We start from the raw sequence: 24100 nt of genomic DNA on the forward strand, positions 1-24100 counted from the left end.
GCTTGTTGGGTCTTTCAAAGGGCAGTGGCTATAGATCCCTTTTTCTGAGCTCTCCACAGCCTCAGTAATAGTGTCAGGCCTTGGGACCTCCCCTTGAGCTAGATCCCCTCCTATTTTCTGAGGTTGCCTTTTTATATTCTTTCTGCTGGCCCTCAGGGATTCAGTCCTTTTCCCTCATCCAATACCAGATCAGGTTCCCCTCTCCCTCCCCCCACTCCCTCTCCACCTCTTCCACTTTTCCTCCCAGGTCTCTCCGTCCCTCTCCACTTCTGATTGCTTTCTTCTCTCTCCCAAGTCAACTGAGGCATCCTCACTTGGGCACTTCAGCTTGTTGAGCTTTTTAAGGTCTGTGGACTATATCTTGGGTATTCTGTAAGGTATTCTGTAGGGTTACACTTATTAGTAAATGCATACCATGCATGTCCTTTTGAATGAGTTACCTCACTCAGGATGATATTTTCTAGTTCCATCCATTTGCCTAAAAAACTCAGGATGTCCTCGTTCTTAATAGCTGAGTAGTATTCCATTGTGTAAATGAACCACATTTTCTGTATCCATTCTTCTGTTGTGGGACATCTAGGTTGTTTCCAGCTTCTGGCTATCACAAATAAGGCTCCTATGAACATATTGGAACACATGCCCCTGTGGCATGGTAGGGCATTTTTAGGGTATATTCCCAACAGTGGAATAGCTGGGTGTTCAGGTAGATTTATTTCCAATTTTCTGTGGAACCTCCAGAATGATTTCCAGAGTGGTTATAACAGTTTGCCATCCTACCAGCAATGGAGGAATGTTCCTCTTTCTCCACATCTTCTTCAACACATGTTGTCATCTGAGGTTTTGATATTACCCATTCTGCCATTTTGATTGTTGTAATGTGAAATCTCAGAGTCTTTTTGATTTGCATTTATCTGATCACTAAGGACTTTGAACATTTCTTTAAGTGCTTCTCAGCCATTCACAATTCCTCAGTTGTGAATGAATTCTGAATTTAGTTCTATATCCCATTTTTTGATTGGGTTGTTGGGTCTTTTGGTGATTAACTTCTTGAGTTCTTTATATATTTTGGATATTAGACCTCTAGTGGATATGGAGCTAGTAAAGATTTTTTTTTCCCAATCTGTAGGTTGCCGATTTGTCTTATGGACTATGTCATTTGCCTTACAGAATCTTTCCAGTTTAATTAGGTCCCATTTAATTGTTGATCTTATCACATGAGCCATTGGAGTTCTGTTTAAGAAATTGCCCCCGTACCAATAAGTTCGAGGCTCTTCCCCACTTTCTCTTCTATTAGATTTAATGAATCTTATTTTATGTTGAGGTACTTGATCCACTTGGACTTGAGCTTTGTGCAAGGTGACAAATATGGGTCTATTTTCATTCTTTTACATACAAACAGCCAGTTAGACCAGCATCATTTATTGAAGATGCTCTCTTTTTTCTATTGTATATTTTTGGCATCTTTGTCAAAGATCAAATGACCATAAACTCTCAATCAACATATATGGAGAAACCAAAATATGCCAGGACAAAACCAAATTCAAACAGTATAATCATTTTTCTAATTGTTCCTTTCATTTTCTGTTACTTCCTACTAGCAGGCTCAAAGTTAGAACAGGGCAACTCCTGCTGACATAGTACAAAGGATTTACTTAATCCTTTGCTGTTTAAGAAAGATGTGCTAAATGCCAGTAACTGCAGTTTCAAACCTCAGAGGATCATAGAAGACAGTTCAGCTACAATAGCATAGTAACTTAGACTTAGATAAGTAAACTTTTTAATATTGTACAGCAACTCTAAGTATCTCGTAAGACAAAGGCTTACGCCTGAATCTTGTAAGACTAAGACTTATTCTCCACTGATGTTCTTCCCACTTTGCTACCTTAAGAAGAACTGACTAGAAAGAAGATTCCAGGATAGGGGCTGGCCCCCTGGCACTTTTCCCAAGTTGATCTTGGTTAGTGTTTGATTATAGCAACAAAACTCTAAAAAGAACAGCATTTCCCCATTTTTTATCTTAACTTTTCCACATTTGTACAGCTCCTTCCCAAAGTCTTCCTTTGAATTGAGTTTTATAACCCTTTCTCATCTAATGAAGAATAGTACGCTTAGTTAACTGATATATCAGTCATTTTTCAACTACCATCTTCTTTGCTCCTTATCTGTTGTATTTTTTCTTATTAATTTTATCCAGAGATACATTGTTTATGATAGAATGGCCATGATTTCAAACATCAGCTAACTGCTGAGTCTGTACATACTACTAATTCGGATAAATGACAGCTTTTATCTCTCTCTCTCTCTCTCTTTTTTTTTTTTTTTTTTTTTTTTTTTTTTTTTTTTTTGCCTAGAAAGTTACACATCAATTTGGTCTTCCTTGAATTCCAAACCACAAAGAGAGATTTGGGAACATGTTGTATGTGATAATTATAAGTAACATACTATTTTAAGAAGACTTATTGTATCTAAAGTATAGTTGTTTCTTTACATACTTACATTGTTCTGGTTTGGAATTGAAATGTCCAATAGATTCTTATTTTTCTAATATGTGGTCACTAGTCGGTAATGTTGATTGGGGTGGTGTTGTAGGGATTAGAAGTTATTAGGCTTAATTTTGGAACTTAAGTCAGCAGATATGAACTTTGGATATTAGATGTCATGCTTACTTTCTACAGAGTTCTCCTGTTCCTAACACACCAAGAGTGGTCAAGACACATCACAGTCTCTTGTCCCTACAAAGACACATTAGCTGCTGGGATAGACTGCAACTACTTAAACTGCAATCAAGGACAATTCCCTTCTCTTTTACATTGCCTTGTGAGGCATTTGATCACCATGATTCTTTCGAAGTCCATTACTCTAGTGTAGCCTCCAGAGGCCATTGGTTACTGGGTTCCTGAAAAGAAAGCTGGGATGGAAGGGAAGGATGAGGAGAGAAATAAGGAGCCAAGACAAAGTTCTCTGATCAAGGCTCAATCTTTAATTCTTGAGTCTGAGTTTTTAAAGGGGGGGGGTGTGACCCATTCCCCACTTCATCAGGTCAGGATCTCATCAGGAAGACAAGCTCAGCTGCTCAGCAGGTAGTGGCTTCTTGCAGGAAGCTGCAGGTGTGGCAGGACAATAGACTTTACCTAGGTCAGAAGACTCTACCCTAGGTGGGCTAGCCAACTATGGCAGACAGGGTTTGATTCAGCCTGCTTAAAGCTAGGGGGAGGGCACACTCTAGGAACCTTTTCAAAGACTAAAAGTGTTCCATTTTGATTACTTTTTTCACAGTCATTTTTTCCTGAAGATAGATTTTTTTTTCATACAACGTATTCTTATTATGGTTTGCCACCCTCAACTCTTTTGGTATCTTCTCCATCTTTCCACACAGCTAAATCCACGTTTCTGTTTTTGCTCCTTTCATTTGAGAACAACCAACCAGCTATGAACAATAAATGGAAAACAGAATAAAATAAAAGCAAACATACCCAGATAGGAAAAAACAAATAAACCAAAAGAAAACAAAGGGGGAAAAAAACAGCTCAAAAAGCACACAGCTACAGACAAGTACACACACACACACACACACACACACACACACAGACACACACACAGAGACACACACACAGACACACACACAAACACATTGGTAAAATCAGAAATATCATATAAGCCTGAAATCATAACCCATAATTTATATGCAAATGAACTGTCAGGTAAGAAAAAAATTAGAAGAGATAAATGAATGACCAAATCATTCATTCTCTCTCTCTCTCTCTCTCTCTCTCTCTCTCTCTTTCTCTCTTCCTCTCTCTCCCTCTCCAAAATTATCATTGAGATTCTTTTGTGTTGAAAATTTACTGCTGGGCATGGTACCTGGCTGTGGAGTGTTTTGTATATACCCAGTTAGATTCCCTTGAAGAAAACTAAATTTTTTTTAACTGAAAGTTATTATCAATTAGAGATAGCTTTTGGGTTAGTGATGAGAGCTTATGTTCATGTCCTTTCTCAGCAGTGGGACTCCATCAGACACAGATATGTGCAAGCCCTGTGCCTGATGCCACAATCTCTTAGTTCATATGTACATTGGTCATGCTGTGTGAAAAGGTGTTTTTTCCTTGGTATTCTTCAGCCCCTGGCTCTAACTACCTTTATGCCCCCAGCATGGTTCCTTAGATATAGAAGGGAGAATGTTGATTGAAACATTTCATTTAGACTAGGTTTGAAAATGTTGTCACTCTTTGAACACTGTCTAGCTGCAAGTGCCTATTTTATTCCCATCTATTGCAGAAGAAAGCTCCTTTTATGATGGCTGAGAAAGACACTGATATATTCATGTAACAAAATGTCATTAGGGGCCATTTTATTGCTATGTATCTTTAGTAGAACAATAGTATTTGGTTTCTCCATAGGTCCCTGGCCTGTCTAGTCTCATTTGTTTGCTTGTTTGTTTGTTTGTTTATTTAGGACGCCTAAACATGGTGGATTTCATTTCATGGCCTAGATCTTAAATCCAATAGATATTGATAAGTCAGTCCTTCAAGCATTGGAAAACTATTGCACTAGAATAGTGCATCATGCATGAACGTCACAGTTGTAGATGAAATAGTACCTTTCTCCTTTGATATCATGGGCAGTATTTTTTAGGACTCTAAACACGAGTCAGTAGGGTTGAAGGTTCTAAGTAGGCAACAGTTCACCTTCTCCATGTTCAATTTGTTGTGACAGTGTTGTCTGCTCCTCTACTATTATTTATATTTAATGGTTCCTCAGCGAGGGTTTCAGTTTCTTCAGTAGTGTAGACATTGGTAAGTCCCCTACGTTTTGGTAAAGAAATATTCTCTTTTGCTTATGAAAACAACTCTAATTAAGCTTGTTTGGTAACACACAAAAAGAAGACACGGAAGTAGGAAAGGACGTTGGAAGAACTATTTCAGCAAGAGAGTGAGGGGGGCCATAAGAAAGGAAAATGGGGGTAAAAATGACTGAAATTCATTTTATATCTTTATGAAACTGTCAAAGAGTAATAGTAATACAAGCACTAAGAGTTATGATTTTCATCATTTCTAACTCTCTGAGTTGATAAAATATTAATTTGAAATCTCTCCCCCTTTTGTGCTGAAGGTAAGAGCTAATTGATAACCACGTTCTATCACAGTAACATCCCCTGATCTCTCATTTTGGAAACCACCAATCTTTTCTACATTTCTTCTTTTATATGACATCATAAAACCACAGAGAGTTGAAATATGTGTAAAACATTGCTAGTTAGATGCTGTTTTAAATCTAATGAAATAAGTCCTTCATATCATTTTCTCTGGATTCTATAGCTAGTAGAATCCAGTTATTTGTAGAAAATACCCCCGTAACTGAATCACGTAAATTGGAAGGGAGACTCACCTAACAAACATTGAAATAGGAAGTGAGAGACCCATATTCCCATTTTGTTACTCAGAGGTTGAATATAGGGATGTTAGTCTCCTTTTACAGCTTAATTTTCTTCTTGCTATCAATGTATTAAGCCTGAGAGTTAAGTTGTTTTTTGTTTTATTTGTAATGACCTAGCAGTTGTTTGTATTTACTATTTTAAATTGTCCTTAAGAAGATCCATATTTTTTATTGTTAGGTTTAATATCTTTGCAGAAGCATAGTGCAAAGAAAACTCCTGTAACAAAATGCCCAGGACATTGCTTAGATGTGAGCAGATGGTCTTCCTCAGGATCTCCGAACTTATTTCTTTGGACCCATCATAAGAAAGAACGTCATCTTGTCCAAGAGCTGAGGCAGCATAAAGGCTCCTCACTTCATACCAGGCAAAGAGTGAATATGGAGATATGAAAAGAGGAGAGAGCAAAGGGAGAAAAGGGGTAAGAGATAGGAAGGGGAGGAAAGTTAGTGACTAGATAACAATGTCAAATGCATAGTGATCTACTCCATTTGACCAATTCCCTAATATCAGAACAAGAATGAACTAATCAATGGACCAAGCAATTGATGAGCTGCAAACCTTCAGCACCAATCACCTGTCAATGGCATTCCAAATTTCAACAATGAGAAGGAGGACTTTTCTTCCAAATAAAACCCATATTTTTAGTACATAACGTGTGTATAGTTTAAACAAAATATCTAGTGGTGTATAAGCACTACTGAGTCATCCATATATTACCATCATATGTTTGAATTTGAATAACACTCATGTTTTTAACTTTTGTAGTTCACTTAATAATTTGTTAATTTCATGCTATATACCCTTACATGGTATTAGCTGCTAAAGATACCAAAATAATAGTAGAATATCTGGTTTCAAGGAGCTCCCACTAGATGTTAATGGTATCAAATTAGTGAAGGTTTTTCTACTAAGTTAATAGTAGTCCAGGCATGGCAGAGTGAGCCTTTAATCCCAGCACTCAGGAGGCAAAGGTAGACAGACCTCTATGAGTTTGTGGCTAGCCAGGTCTATGTAGGGAGTGATAGTCCAATAAGGGCCACTTATCGAGACCAAATCTAAAAATAAAAAATAAAATAAAAATTTGAAACCCCAAAATAAAAGAAAACAGATATTTGGAGATAGAGTAAAATCTGTGTTATGTGATATAATGAGTTGAATTTACACAAATTTGGGCTGGAATAAATTTAGCCAGTTTAAAAGAAAGGTATGTTCCTGGTTTCTGTTTGTTCATTTTGTTTTCTTTTGTCTTTCTTTTAACATTTAATGATGTGACTATGTCTTGAAGTGTGACAAAGAACTATACTGATGGAGGGAATTATTAAGTTCATGTTCTTAGAATGATAAGATGGTGTTAAGGCCCACCCAGAGAACAGAAGCATCTAATGTGCATGTGCACTGGGAGAATCCAAGATTTTCTTGAAAAGGAGAGTAATTAGATGTTTTAATTGAAAACAAAAGTGAAAATTTGCACCAATAATATTGTTATTTGAAATAAAGGTTACTAATTATTCTACTTTATTTTTTTATACATGTCATGTTTAAGCTTTGCATGTATTGACTGAGCTGTAGATATCACTTCTATTTTTTTTTTCATTTCTATTTTAATAGCATTCTAGGTAGCAAATCTGTGGTGGTAGTGGTGGTGGTGGTGTTGGTGGTAGTGGTGTTGGTGGCAGTGTTGTTGTTGTTGTTGTTGGTGGTGGTGGTGGTGGTGATGGTAGTGATGGTTTGTGATGGTAGTGGTGGTTTGTGATGGTGGTGTATGTTCCCTAATATCATGCTTCCCAGGGAAATATATTCCTGCTCCTTGAAACTCATTTACAAATATAATGCGCATACTTCTAAATTTTATTTTAGGTGACCTTTCAGAACAATTTGTTACATTTCATTAGAATCTGCTTGTTCTACTTCTTTTTCCAATTTCAGCATTTGGTATAAGGCATTCATAGAAAAGTGACTTGAAAGCAATTTAACTACAAGCTCAAATTAATTTAGGGTGAGTATAGTAAACAGCTTTTGCTTTCTGTACTTAAGTGATCAATTCCAACACCTGCTTTTCCTTCCAGATGGAGGTAATTAACATTAAAATTATTGCCTATAGCAGAGACATTTTTGATAACACAGAGCCCTCCAGCTGCATCTAGATTCCTACCCTATTAAATTAAGACAATGATAACTTCTGCACAAAGTTATCATTAAAACTACTTCAAACAAAGTGCATAGACATTATCTCTGAAGAATGAAAATTGGCATGCTATGTGGGCTACATAAGGAATCTAAAAGTTAAGATATTTTCATAATTTTTGAATGCTTTGTATTAGTTGGTAGTAGAGTGAGCATATAAAACCCATATTTAACCAAAGTTCTATTCCATTGATCTACCTGTCTGTCACTGTATCAATACCATGCAGCTTTTGTTTTACTACACTGTGCTCAGTTCAGACTGAGGTCAAATTTAGAAATTTTCAAAAGTATTTCTGAGTAAATTTTTGTAAGTTTTATTAATAAATATCATGCTGTAAATATTACATGTTATATAAACACATATACACCAATCTCACAACCACAGAACACTTCAGTGTAATAGGATAACACTCCTGAATTCACTAAATAATATTTTGTCAGTGTGATGAGATATTTTGTCATATATTGGAGCTATAAAGAGCTGAAAGACAAGAAAACTATATGGGAAAATTATCATTACAATGGATCTTAAACAGAATAACCAAGGCTGTGGAAGATGAGCTGAAATATAGAAAGAAGGAGTGAAAGAGCATTTCAGACCAAACAAATTCTATTAATTTTAATAGAATGTTTTCCTGGGACAGAATGACAGAATTGTTTCTGAAGCTGCTTTGTAAGTAATCTGGAGGGCGTACTCATTCAGACTTTGACGAGTACTGAATCTCAATGTAACATTCGATTTATTTTAAATATTTAAATACTAAACCCAAGAACCCTAAAATTGAACAGATGAAATGTCCAGTACGGTCTAATCTTTGTAAATAGCACTAACTTTAATGTATTATCTGTCTTTATCATCTCATGGATGAGACTAGGTTTTTCTTTGAAAAAAAAAAAAAAGACTTCTTTTGGCAAAGTAATGAGTGCAATTGGAACTTTTAGGTAACTTAGTGGGAATTAAAGGTTTACACTTTGCAAAACACACACACACAAGAAAAACACACAGAAGCACAAAAATACACTTGTATACATAAACAAGTCACCGAGTTTACTGTAGTAACATCCTTGAAATATATTGAAAACCATGATTTAACATATACTAAGTCCATTCCTACATTTTTTATAGAAAATATTGCATCATTTTCCTATCAGCCCAGAGTCAAAGATTATGACAAATCTTGATTAATGTATGAGGAAATCATATTTAATGTGTATTATAGATTTATTCACTCTGATTCACAGTAAGCAGATTTATATTTTATCCTTGTATAAAGTTCATAATAATGTGGATATTTTCCATAAAGTATATCACAGACATTTTGTGGGCTCATGAATAACAGTCTAAACCTCATAACCAAAATTCTTCTAGCAATTTTAAAGGCAAAATCACCAGGAGAGATTTAAAAAAATGGTAAAAAATATAAGGCGTGAAATGATGCTTATATGAAGATCAAACTTGCAATAGAGCATCTATCTGTACAGTGGCGACATACCAGGTGCTCTGAGCATCACTGTAGTGGGCACTTACTCCAGACATTCTGAACATCACTATAGTCCTCTCTCTCTCTCTCACTCTCTCTCTCTCTCTCTCTCCTCATGCTGACATTTGTGTGTCTCACTTTAAGTATGTTCAAAGTAGAACTAGCTTTCATCCTTTTCTTCATACTAGAACTTCACAGACACTGTCAACTTATCATTGTATTGATCAGTTTTTCTGTCAGCACATCATGAGGTCATCTGGAAATAGGTAACGAGACGTGAAAGAATACCTCCCTCAGACTGACCTGGAAACAAGCATGTGGGCATTTGCTTATTAGTGAAGGATGCGGACGGTTCTTATTTCCCACAAACAGTATCATGTTCAAGCAGATGGTCTTAGGTTAAATAAGAAAGAAGGGGGGGGGATAAAAATATCAAGAACACAGGGTCATCAAAGCAAGCAAAAGAGCAGCACTATTCTACTGCCTGTGTTTCAGTCCCCACCTCCAATTCTGGCTAGAGTTCCTGCCTGGACTTCCCTTCATGAGGGACTGGAGGAACTGAACTGGAATATACCCATTCTTCCTCCATGTCACAAATATCACATTGTGTTCATCACAGCAATAAACAACAAACTTCAAGAATTATTTGAAATCATTAACATGGGATTGCAACCCATTTGACATCTTCTATCATTTCGCAATCTTTTAAAGTCAAAGGCATTATGAATTACATTATAGTAAACTGTTATTTTGTGTTGAAGATTTTGACTTGTGACTTATCCCTGAACAGCATTTCAGCATTGAAAAATTGTAAAGCAAATGTAAGCAAATCAATTGGCAAGCAAAATATTTTTCCTGTGTTCTTGAGAAAAATCATAAACATCTCATGTCTAAAATTCTGACCTTCTAATTGCTCTAGAATTCTCTACATATATTTTTCATAAATTTACTCACTGAAAATTACTTGCCTCTCATCTTCTAATAGTGTGCTATTTAAATAATATTATTTAAATTTTTAAATGTTCATTAATAAAATTCATTAAAGATAATTATTTAGATTGTAGCTGGGAGTTAGACCATTGCAGACAACTAAACTAGTGTAGCCCAGAAACAACCAATAGATATACATTCAATTCCCACACTTAAGGCTGTCAGGGATAGGGCTGGTGTTGCATGGTTGTAAAAACAAGTGGATCAGAGAGTTTGCTATGGGATTTTTGTTATCTGTGGATGTCAGAAGCTTCACTAATAAAGTTTCAACAACATTATTATGTAAACAGGAAATGAAAACAGAAAATAATAATAGACATGTTATAGTGAATAGGGTGGGGAGTTTGGAAGGTCTCAAGTCTATACAAAGGATTATAGGCAACTAAGAAATTAAGAGAGCTGGAGAAATAGTCTTCCACAGGGAAGACCAACCACTTGGTTATTATAAAATGGCCAGTGGTCCACCCAGAAATGAACATATACGTAACATTATGCAGAAAGAGTGGTTATTTTAATATATTTAGTGATATAATAGTATATATATATATATATATATTTGTAATGAAATAGATGTTGTGAATTTGAAAGAGTGCAAGGACAATTATAAGTGAGAGTTTGAAGGAAGAAAAAGGAATAGGGGAATGATTTAATTATATGATAATCTCAAAACATGGATTAAAATCTAAAAAGAATAATAAAAATCTGAATAGTACTTGGGCTTTATAAGATATAAAATATTTGTTCATTTATTTATACTATTTCATCTCAAACAGGTAGCTTTGTCAGTTTGTTGTGACCATAATTATACAAAACAAATATAACAAATGGTGTACCTGAAATGCAACCAAGAATATTTGTGGAGCTAAGATATTAATATTCTACCTCACCAGCACTTCAACGGTGGGAAAGGTGCAGGCTTAATTTTGATTATGTATTTGTGATGAATTGAGGATCTGCATATCACTTCTTTTGAGTCTTGGTGCATATTAATGTTGGGGAGATAAATATTTCTCTAAAGTGATTAGTATATTGTCATGATCTCCTGAAGCAGCCTTCACTTCTGACAGTTTCATGGCGATTAGGGGGTTCCAACATCTGGCCTCTGAATTTTAGCCAAGAGCTAGGAATGTAGCAGAATGTTGATATATCCCTTGTGGCCACATAGATTTCCATTGTGTTTTGCAGACCCATTTATGGTTTATCTTAAAATAGAAACTGCTACCTAAAATAAACATTCCATTTTGACTCTCCAACTCAATCAGTCAGGTACTACTTCCTCACATGCTCTCTCTAACATCCACCCATCACTTTCCGAGGGAAGTATGCAGCTAAGTTAGCTATGAACCAGCAATCCTTGGCCAAAATTCAGCTGCTACCATTCTGTGATAGGAATTAAAGGGTGGGAGGAGTTAAACACCCAGGAGTTAAATGAATGACCAGTATAATAATTTGAGATGTATGTTTTATATGTTCATTATTATATATTAATTATTTATTTTTATTCTTTTAAGGTCAATTTTGTTTGGAAATGAATGCTAAGGAAAGCATCGACTGGTAAGTGACCACAGCTCTTTTTTATGCTCATTTTGTTCAGTGGATATTCTACATTCTTTCTAGCATTGCCGTTCTCAAGTGAAGTCACTAAGAAATATTACATACCAATGGGTTTGCTAAGGAATATTTAAAAAATCAAACCATGCATTCTGGAAAATGGTAACAAAACATATTTAAGTAATTTTATCACAGCTTGTTATTTTTTCTAACAGTTAATTTGAAAATCATAGAGGATTTGGGGGATTTAATATAATAAGAGAAGCATGCCTTTTTGTTATTCATGAGTCGTAAAGGTTGAAATAACTGTTAGTACAAAGTTGGAGGTTTTGCAGTAATGAAGAGTGTTCCAGATTTGTTTCCTATAGAATGTGTTAGCTCTTTTGTCCTCTTTTATTTAAGTCCATGGAAAGGTTCCATGGACTTAAATAAAGGGGCTACATATCACTGAAACACAAAGATCTAGTTTTTACCTTGTGAATTGCATCAGATGGTTTGTTCAAGAGACAATTTTTATGGTGTTTGAGCCTGTTCTTTGAGTAGGAAAATATTTTTATATACAATGTATCTGTGTGTGAAGTGTCAGTGCAATTGCAGTTTTGTAGGTTTTAACATGATGATTCAGAAAAGATTATGTATGTGTTTCCATTTGTTGTCTTCATTTCAATAGAGGAAAAATATGTTTTTAAATATATCTCATGCTAGTCAAACAGGAGCTGCTTCTAGGATTAATTGATAAAACTTGATTGCATACCATTTTCTCTGATTGTTAATATGCTATGGTGGTATTTTTTCCCATATAATTCCCTTATATATCCAGTTTGGGAGAGGACCTCATCTGCTAGCACCCCAGATAAATAAAAGAATGTAAAGGAATTCCAAACTAAATAGTAAGATTAGGTATAGAACAGACTGAAAGAATTGGCTAGTAAGCTTTGTAAATAATTTGTGGAAACCTTGAAAGGTTGGAATTAAGGAAAATGGAATATGATGTAATGAAACAAATGACTAGAAATATACAAGAGTAGCAAAAATTCAGTTTGTAAAGTGGGAATTAAAAACATCTGGGTTAATATGCATTCATCTATTTTATGATTGATTTCCTTAAAAATATGCAAGGCAGGTTAAAATTCATCACTGAATATATTCAGCATATTTGGTTTTTTCCTTAATTGGACACTCCCAATGGCACTCATATTTTTGAGAACTAAAATGTAGGATATTGTAAAAGGACATAAAGGACACCTTAACAATTACTTTTAATACAACTACCAATGGATGCATCTACAAAATACCCCACATTTAAGGTTCAGAGATCATTGCAGAAAAGGTGCATAAAATATTATAAAAGCTAGAGGATTGGGAAGTTTTATGTGAGATTATATTTCTTAGAAATATTTGAAGTTAACTTCATGAGATCTTACCAATATGACTGCCCAATCATGAATTGAACATGGACCATACCAATGTACATGTCAAAGTAGACCTGGAAAAGCTTAAAAGACCTATGCAAAGAAATATGTGTCAGGTGTCAGCTAAGGAAAACTTGTTGCAGGAGTGGTGGTCTATCCTAGGGCAAACATATCAATCAGGTTCTCCAGGGACAAATGGTCAGCCCTAAAAACACACATGCAAATAACATTATATGGAGTGAAGGGGTTGTATTTAGATGCATACACACACAGAGAAACACACACAACTATATTTAGTGAAATAGGAAAACTATGATTTTGAACAAGAGTGAGGAATTGGAAGTGGGAAGTTTTGGTATAGACCTTGAAACTGACTTGAAGCCTTGAAATTGAGTGCTGAATCCTCCACTCACAACAAGTTTTAGTGCTGCTATCACTGTGATTAACTTAAGATAATATATGGGACTTCATATGAAATATACAAATGTCAACCTCCCGTAAAGATAAAAATACTGGCTTAGCTGTGATATTACATCAGGTACATAGAAATAGATCCACATACATACTCCATGTCAGTCTTTGAAAACACACATGCACTTTCTTGTGCATATGGGTACTTTTTAAAACAAATGAAATGTGATATTTAGTACATAGAAAACAATGTCTTGATGTCTTGATGTCATTACTAGGAACTCATCACATGTATAATCACTTTTTTTGTTTTGTTTTGTTTTAAAGGACAAAAACTATGGGTCCAAATATAAAGTGAAAGTTCCAGTAAATTGAAATGGAAACATTTTAAAATGAGTCACAATGAGTGAAAAATTGGGATTCTTTCATGAAATTACTCTAATTCCTTTACGTGTTCTTGCATAGCTCTAAGTGTGCCTATTGACTTTCAAACATGATACAATAACAATTGTCCATATCCCAAACAAAATCAGGGAGATAGATTTCACAAAATTTTAGTCTCAACAAGTAGTTAGTTAAACAAAAATCATTAAATCTTACTAAAAATAACTTTATGAAAAGCATTTTGTTAATAAAATCTTGTATCATTTTCTATTAAATTTTACCATTTAACCTTTCCTTAAAGGCAGATCATTGTCAATATGTAGCCTATTATCTCAGTTGTCTTTTAATTCTCCTAATGTACCAGTTTCACTTGGATTTTATTCTCCAATATTTATTCTCTCTCTTTCCCCGTAATATTGGTAGTATTAGATTCATTTTTGTAACCCTAAAGTTTTTCTATCTAATCCTACTTGAAACAAATTCCATCCAACATAACCTCATGTTGTAATGGTATTATCTTCATAAATCTTCCCATGTTCTACCTTTTCACAGTTGCAATTAGATACTAAATACTTCCCCACACACATATGCACTAACATGCCACGAAACACAGCCCAAAGTAAAGTCTCAATTAATTTAGTCAGTGATATGAAATCTAATTAAAAGTATGTCTAGCATGCAACTTGCTTCACTGTGTACTCCCATGGAGTCTAAGGTAAAAGATATTTACATAATCTCAAATTATCTTCCCACAAGTTGCAGATCATTTCTAAGGAGACAACAAACAATAGCTTTAGACCAGAAAACTCAAAAGACTGTAGTATCTCTGCAAAAAAATAAATAACGTGAATTTACTCACAGAGGCAAAGTCAGATAACTCCAAACTAAGGCCCATTCCTCACAAGTTCTGCGTGTGATTCAAGAAAAGCAAAGAAAGAAAAGCAGTTCTGATAAAGGAATGGCTTACTTGTTATGCCAGTAAATGTGCCAAGTGCTCCTGAATCAAGCATTAGTGGGAAAACAACAAAAGTTAAATAAAACTTATATTACATAATAGAATGTCCATGTTATTTCTAGTTTGAGAGGATATGGTTCTCAACTTCTGTGTCATGCATATCAGATATCCTGCATATCAAATTACATACAATTAATAATAGTAGCAAAATTACAGTTATGAAGTAGCAAGGAGATTATTTTATGGTTGGGGATCACAACATGAGAGCTGCAGCATTAGGAAGGTTGAGAATAACTAACTTGGGTACTTAAAGCCACAAAACATCAAAGGATAGAATCTGTAGTATCACTGATGGTACTGTAGCCTTTACTGCCTATGGAGAATATGTTTTGAAGCTTACATGCTTCAACTTAATGGAAGTGTTACTTCCTACATTCTGTACTAATCACAGTAATAGGACGGCAGCTTTCTTTCACCTGGAGAAGGCAGGAATAATGTTTGAAGTGTGTTCTGGAGAGCAACAGATAGGATACAGTCCTGTCCTTGCACAAGATATATGACAACTCAGATCAATAACCATGCCGTTTAGACCATGGATCGTCAATAAAGTGGTAACGTCTACATGGTCTAAAAGTGTTCAATATGGAGAAGTGTCCAAGGAAAAGTTACACCTAACATACTGTTATATGTTAGCCAGGTAAAGTAATTTGAAAACATGCTGGTTGGGTGGGATATTGTGCAAAAAGGCCCTTAAGTAAGAAAATAATAAATTCAAAAATATGTTCGACCATTTTTGGTATCTGTTCTAAGATAATGAGGCTTCCTACATTAGAGTTCAGTTTCTTACAGTTACAAGTTATTAGGCTTGTTTTGCTCCCTGTATTCATATCACTTTGCTGTGTGTTACATATACAAATAAAATTTTGGGTCATTGAAAGTACTCTATACACCCATACATGTATTTGTGTGTTTAAGTGGTTAAGATAAAAAGAGGATAGATACAAGCATGCACAGACAGAATCACAATCCAAGGTTCCAGATCTTATAAAAATAGTTTCATGGTACAATTACATTGTGTTTGTGTGTGTGTGTGTGTGTGTGTGTGTGTGTGTGTGTGTGTGTGTAGTTTTACAATATGTACATTTGCCAAAATTTTCCTCAAAGAAGAATAGTTTTAAATATTATTATTAGTGGCATTTGAGTGATTATCTTATCACTTATAATACATAAATTTATGTGAACCACAATTTTAAGCCCTTGATAAAGCTTGTTGACTGACATTAAATTTCCCTGTATTTTGATATCATTGTAGAGTGGGCTATGAAGCAATGTCTATACATCACAGACAATAGATAAGTGATTGCTTTTTGGAGTTATAGGGGATATATATGTACAATGGAAACTGACTCTGATGGAAATGAAACCTAGCTTTTATAAATATCATTGTTAATTCTGTAAGAGATGAATCTTACAATAAGGCAGATAATAGTCTCTAAGCAAGAGATTCACATCCCAATCTTTAGACAACTTGGATAGATTGTAATTTATGAAAATGTGACCTAATAGTCTTAATATGAGAACAGTTATCCTGATTTATATTATTGAGACCAATATAATGATACTTCACTATGTTAATGAGAGACAATGTGGTTAGAGTGAAGAATTGACAGATAAAAAGGGCAGAGGGATACAGATATATAATCCTGAGTGAGATTGGTATTCAAGAGATACCACAGTAGATATTTAAGTTAGTAGGGAGAGTCATGGAATGATGTTGGAAAACAAACTTTCTTTCCCCTAACTTTTCCATAGAGGTTCCCAAGCTCAGGCGATTGCTTGGTTGTGAGTATCTACATCTGTCTCAGTCAGCTGGTAGTAGAACTTCTCAGAAGACAGCCATGCTTGTCTCTTGTCTGCAAGTACAAGCATCAGTAATAGGGTCAGAGTTTGGTGCCTGCCCATGGGATGGATCACAAGTTGGGCCAATTAATTCAAGCTATACTCCATATTTGTCCCTGCACATCTTTTAAACAGGAACAATTCTCAGTTGAAAGTTTGAAGTGGGTTGGTGTCCACCCCCACCCCTGCATATTTTCATTCATTCTCCTGGCCCTCTGCACATCTCTCCTATCTCCTCACCCCCATACATGATCCTGCCTTTATCCCCCTTCTCTCTCCAGCCCAGGTCCATTCCTACCTCTTCCTCCCATGATTATTTTGTTCCTTGTGTAAGTGGGACTGAAACCTTCTCACTTGGACATTCCTTTTTCTTTAACTTCTTAGGGTCTGTGAGATGTATCATGGGTATTCTGATTTGGGGGGCTAATATCCACTTATCAGTGAGTACACATCATGTATGTCCTTTTGGGTTTGGATTATTTCACGCATGATGATATTTTCTACTTCCATCCATTTCCTTCTAAAATTCATGATATCTTTGTTTATAACCGCTGAGTTGTATTCCATTGTGTAAATGAACCACATTTTCTTTATTCATTCTTCAGTGGAGGGATATCTAGTTTGTTCCTAATTTCTGGCTATTGCAAATAAGGCTACTATGAACATAGTGGAACACGTGTCATTGTGGTATGATGGAGTATCTTTTGTATATATATGCCCTAGAGCAGTATAGCTGGATTTTTAGGTAGAATTATTTCTGATTTTCTGAGGTACTACAAAATTGATTCCCAGAGTGGTTGTATCAATTTGAAATCCCACCAGCTATTAAGGAGTGTTTCTCATTCTCCACACCCTTGCCAGCATGTGCTGTTACTTGAGTTTTGATGGCAACCCCATAGGAAGACCAACAGTGTCAACTAACCTGGACTTCTGGAAGCTCCAAGAGACTAAGTTGGTCCAAGGTCCCTGACGTATATGTAGCAAACAAAAGCCATGTCTGGCCTCAGTGAAGAAAGATATACCTATCATGCAGAGATTTGATGCTCAGGGGAGGGAGGGATGCTGGGGGAGGGGGTACCCTCTCAGAGGTGAAGTGGAGGGGGAATAGGCAAAATAACTCTACAAGGGAGACTGGAAGGGCAGCAAAATTTGGAATGTAAATAAATATAATAATTGATTAATAATAATTAAAAATAAAACAGAGTTCTTACCTTCTTATGCTCTTGCCTCTTTCTTGCCTCTTGCCCCTTACTCCCAATTCCCTTCCCCCCTCTCTCCATGTGGCCATGGCCAACCCCCATTTCTCTACTCTCTCCTTCTCTCTGCCTTTCTCTTTGTCTGCTACCCTCTTAACTCCCCTCTCCATGCCCTGAATAAACTCTATTCTACACTAAAAATAAATAAATAAAACAGAGAATAAATATGATCATCAATACAAATGCATTAGGCAAGATTGATTTTCAAACTTAATAGAATATAGAGTACTAGCAAATCTACCTATATAGGAAATTTTTCTTTTCGAATAAACTTTTAAATTTATACTTTAATTGTTGTTATTTTGTGATTTGTATTAACCTATTCTTTAAAACTTACACATCACCATCCCACCATCTCTAATAGGGAGTGTAAATCACTCTTCTAATCATTCTGGCTATCATTTGAAATAATGATAGAAAAATGTCTTTAAACACGTGTAAAATAGCCATTAATCAAAATACTGTATGATAAAGACATTAAATACTTATGGTGAGACTCAATTATTAAATAAATTTTTGGTTGAGAAGATTAATAATAGAGCAAGATACAATTGTGAAGAGAGTAGTGGGGTCCAGAACAAACTATCCCAAAGCTGTAGAATGGAATTTTATCGTCATATACAACATGGCTACTATCTTAATCAAAGAATGAACATAACCTCACTTCATATTATACAATCACTTTCTTCTGAGCAAAGTTAAGAAAATTGAAAATAGAGCAAATTCAAACAGAAGCCTGTCTATCTTATTAAGTTTGGATACAATTCAAGAAGTTGAAATGGTAATACGTACCATTTGCTTTCAAAATATGCAAGCAAGAATTGAAACTAGGTGAAAAGTCTGGTGTAATTCTGATAGGCCTTCCTTTAACACATTCACAAAGGAACTCACACAATATGTACTCACTGATAAGTGGATATTAGCCCCAAACCTAGGATACCCAAGATATAAGATATAATTTGCTAAACACATGAAACTCAAGAAGAATGAAGACTGAAGTGTGGACACTATGCCCCTCCTTAGAATTGGGAACAAAACACCCATGGAAGGAGTTACAGAGACAAAGTTTGGAGCTGAGATGAAAGGATGGACCATGTAGAGACTGCCATATCCAGGGATCCACCCCATAATCAGCATCCAAACGCTGACACCATTGCATACACTAGCAAGATTTTATCGAAAGGACCCAGATGTAGCTGTCTCTTGTGAGACTATGCCGGGGCCTAGCAAACACAGAAGTGGATGCTCACAGTCAGCTAATGGATGGATCACAGGGCTCCCAATGGAGGAGCTAGAGAAAGAACCCAAGGAGCTAAAGGGATCTGCAACCCTATAGGTGGAACAACATTATGAACTAACCAGTACCCCGGAGCTCTTGACTCTAGCTGCATATGTATCAAAAGATGGCCTAGTCGGCCATCACTGGAAAGAGAGGCCCATTGGACACACAAACCTTATATGCCACAATACAGGGGAACGCCAGGGCCAAAAAGGGGGAGTGGGTGGGTAGGGGAGTGGGGGTGGGTGGGTATGGGGGACTTTTGGTATAGCATTGGAAATGTAAATGAGCTAAATATCTAATAAAAATGGAAAAAAAAAGAATTGAAACTAGGTTTCTTAAACATTTATAATTTACATACTTTGTCATTTTTTAATTTATATAACATACATACTGGCATTATCTTGCCATCAAATTTTGATATGTCAGTTTTAAAGAAGAATATATACTTTGTAATTCAAGGTTTAGAGAATATGACATCAAATTCAAAATCTACTTTCTGATTATTATTATACAGGCATATTTGATATGATTATTGATTTACTCTGCAAGGGAGTATGGAGAAAGACTACTCAGAAGTATCAGTTGGGTTTTGAAATTTTGTGTTAAGATAAAGAACAAAGCATATATGAAACCAAAACATAACTAAAACATGGATTCAAGAAAATCTGTTACATCTAATGACCCACTGTGTACTAAGATAGCAGTATAATCAATAAATGTAAGAATGAGTGTCTAGTGTAAGACAATCCCAATCACTTAATGCTGAAGCCTAAAGAGTTCTGATGTGTAAAATAGTAGAAAGAACACATTGATGTGATCAAAAACATAATCTGATTTAGTACTAGAAGTGATAAAATATATAACTTTTGAGAAACTTGAACTGTGATCTAGTGGTAATAGGTCTAAATCGACAGTACATAGATTCCCAGGGCAGAACTTTTTGAATCCATTTCACTGTTTCTTACTCGGTGTCTTTATAGCTCAGAAAGTTTCAGGAAGTTTTTTATGCAGGTATATCTTGGGGAACTTCATGTTGCTGAAGACAAAGGCTGCACAATTACAGGAGTAACAAGAAAGCATAACACGGTTCAAAAGGGAGACTAAACATAACTCCAGCTGTGAATGGATGTGGTTGAGGAAGAAAATTGGGAACTTGATAAAACAGAGTGGGGGTGTCAGAAAATAATCTATGTAAGGGATGGTTGGAGCCTTGTGCTCTGAAAGTACCAGTAGGGAATCTTATTGAAGTTATGTTAAGTAGAGATTGTAAAACAAGAATTGATCAAAAACGTATGATACAGAGGCAATGCCACAGATTGAGATTAGGCAGTTAACTTGGTGACTTCTAGAGCTATATGTTGTGCTGGGCTAGAAGCCTGTGGAAAAAGCATGTCTAAAACAGAAAACCAGACCCAATGATCAAAATGTCCCAGTGCCTGTCTTAAGACATCCTTGTTTGTTTCCTTGTAAGTTATCTACTGTGATGAAAACCTCCTAAGAATGGGACATAGTCTCCTCTCTTCTTTTAATAATTAGCCCTGACATAAATGTTAGTAGATAATAAATATTGGATAAATAATATACCTGAGATTCTCTGCTTTTACATTTATACTATGTTGGGTATTGTTGGATATGTTTTCCTATTGCAAATATTTGGGGAGTGTTAGCATTAAATCATCTTGAAACAGATTGCTTTTGTCTGATTCTTAATTCCAGTGTTTTATAGTAGCTGAATTTTAGTTTACTGAGACATTCAGAGACTCAAATTTATCACCTATATTTTTTAACACAGCTAGTAATCTCTTAGCATTGTGATAATTCTGATATCATATATGTATGCATGGAAAGCTATTAATATAACTATGGTTGAGGTTCTGTGTACAGTGACTTCCTCTTAAACTGGTGTTTCTTTTAATGAAAGCTACAGATAATATGCATTTGAAAATTGCTACCTTCATATGGGGTAGATGTTTTGCTAGTTATGTAATTATTGAAAATCACTCATCTTGTACTCAAAGTATTATGCATGTATTGATTATCTTCGTTAGATATTTTGCTACTATAGCATTTGGACAGCAGAAGTAACTTGTAGCAGCAGCTGTTTGTGGAACTTATGAACAAGTGGTGTGCACATACCAGAAGTGGAATGACTTAGAAAAGAGGGAACTGTGACTCACAGATAGAAGCAATAGCTGATGAGTTTTTAAGTGTGATTTAAAGATATTTTAGATTGAGTCTGTGTCATTTTTCAGGTCTGTCTCCTAGAGGATTTTTCTCTTGTTTACAATGATTTGATTGTTTCTTGGGCATTTAGTCTTGCAAGAAATGTATTACCTGGCCCAGTTTCCTTAAATGGGATATTTTTTCTTGAGTTATCCATCCAAAGCTATCTCCTCCACACTATCTATCTCCAGAAACACCAACACAGACTTTAGAGAGGCATTTGCCCCTCTGAGAAATCGAAGGACACACCTGCTCTTCCTCAGAAAATGAAACTCTTGAGATAAATGTCTGATGTGCTTTCATCTCTGTACAGTTCTGATTCCCCTAAATATGCATTGGCAAAGAAACCGCTCAAGCAGAAAGGTGAATCACCTTACAAAGCCAGCTACTGCAAGAATGATTATTTTTCTTCGTCCTGCGGGTCATTTATTATGGATGGAGACCCATAGCAAAGCTCTATGGCACAAATTCAAAATGCTTTGATGTTACTTTTCTGTGTGGGGTGCCACATCTTCCTATGACCAATGTGAAATTTTGTGGTTCCACAAAACATTGATTTCCATGAAAATATTCAAATAATTCAGGTAAGTGAAAATGAGCTTAGAAATATATTTTGAAATAATTTTAAGTGGGTAAAATGAATACTACTAATGATCTGTTTATGGGAATATCCTTGCTACATAGACATTTATTTTCAGTTTTAAAGGGGAAATAGCTTAGGACCCAACTACTTGAATAATTTTCTGGAAGTCATATAGGCTACTTTATTTTTCCTTTGCATTTTTGTTGCTAAGAGAAGGGCTCCCTGTATAGCTTATTTTGACCTCAAACTTCTTGTACTTTGGCCTGCTTTCTTTCTGAAATGCAGATTGTAGATGAGAGCCACCACACCCAGTGCTTAAAGCCACCTGTATCTTGATTTTAAATTCAGGAAGGTGTTTAGGTAACCCAAGCTTTGCTTTCTCCTCTATATTTAGCCCCATTTCAAAGCACTGGAGGGAAACAGAAGACTCTATTTCCATTTACAGGAGCTCTATAGCTGCTACAATCTTCACTAGACTGGCAATTGGTATTCTTGATTAAAATTACAATGTAGACGATGAATCCTATTAGGCAGATCTTCTCAGATTCAGCCTTTCTGCTTTTCTTTTGAATGGTGTCTATTTCATGCTGGGTGCTTAATAAATATTAATTAAGAAGATGCTTCAAAGAATTTATTAAAATGAGTGTGGCTCTATCAAGTGGTTAGATTCCTTAAGTGAAGACTGTATCAATTCAATGAATTTGACTATATTATAATGTAATTTTAACTGAGGAAGAAACTATGATCTCTAATCATTTAGACAATGATGGAGGGAAGAACAGTGTCTCCACTGATTGGGAGTCCAGTAAATGGAACCATCATTTACAGAATGTTTCCATTTGACAAGAGCCCATCTCAAAACATCTCACCTCTGCTAGCATTTAATATTACCGCAACTATGAGTAAGAAAAGGCTACAGTCTTTTTTTTTTTTCCTAGATGAGGTAACTGAGTTGTTAAGAAATGAAATAGACAATGGCACGAAATCTCTCTGTTGGTTCCTAAATGTTTACTCTAGATGCTATATAGAGTAATGCTGTTCTTGATGTTGTTGTACTTCTCATGAAGCAAGGTGTGAAGGTGAGAGTCCCACTCATCTCATGTGTGGATACATGCTTTCCTTTGCTAATGGGATTAATTAAGCATTTGGGGGGAGGGGGGCAATGTTCCGAGGAAAGTGTCTACTGGTATGTAAGGCTAAATGATCTCTTTAACTGGAAAAATATATATAATCAAATGTCATATTCAATACCATAGTCAAAATAAAATTATTTTTATAATGGAGTTGGAAGTTGATAGTATAGAAGTGCATGTCTGTAATCTCAGCAGGTTAAAACAAGAGGCAGGGTTTCAAAATTATCCTCAGTGCCATAGCAAGATTTAGGCTTGAGTTGGCTACATCAGACTATATCTTAAAATGTCAAAATGAGTGCACAAATAAATCATCAGTGGTAATGTATGGGAATATATAAGGAGGTGAGAATTCACTATATATGGTAAATACAAGAAAGGAGTTTTGAAAAGAGTATTTTAAAGATCTTAGTATGGCAGATAATAGTTAGTGAACTGAGAAAACTGGATTTCTGAGTTCAAGGCCAGACTGGTCTACAAAGTGAGTTCCAGGACAGCCAGAGCTATACAGAGAAACCCTGTCTCAAAAAACCAAATACACACACACACACACACACACACACACACACACACACACACACACACACATATATATATATATATATATATATATATATATATATATATATATATATATATATATATTTACATATACACACATGCACACACACACACACACTTTGATTTTTCAAAAGTATGAAATAAAAGTTGTATGCTGGTATACTAGAAAAGTCTATTCTAAACTATATGCTCACCTTAGGTTTTAATGAGGAAATAACATGCAAACTGAACTGTGGTAATAAAGCAGTATTTTCTAGATTAAGAAAGGTAGAAGAAGTGATTCAAGACAGAAAAGAACGAATGGGAAAGTGGAGGAGTTTGAAAACTATGATTAATTTGAATAGTTCAAAGAATGTTCCTGTGT

At 35.4% G+C, this 24100-nt stretch overlaps 1 long non-coding RNA gene across 2 annotated transcripts in view; it reads left to right on the top strand.

Annotated features, from left to right (window-relative positions):
* The window catches only part of Gm32647, a 1283931-nt gene that overhangs the window by 292228 nt on the left and 967603 nt on the right, over positions 1-24100 (top strand). For both annotated transcript variants that reach the window (XR_869798.1, XR_869797.1), the window contains exon 2: positions 11601-11643. This is a non-coding gene — a long non-coding RNA (predicted gene, 32647). The remainder of the gene's footprint in view (positions 1-11600; positions 11644-24100) is intronic.

This window comes from Mus musculus, chromosome 7 (genome assembly GCF_000001635.26).
Source record: "Mus musculus strain C57BL/6J chromosome 7, GRCm38.p6 C57BL/6J".
Classification (NCBI taxonomy): domain Eukaryota; kingdom Metazoa; phylum Chordata; class Mammalia; order Rodentia; family Muridae; genus Mus; species Mus musculus.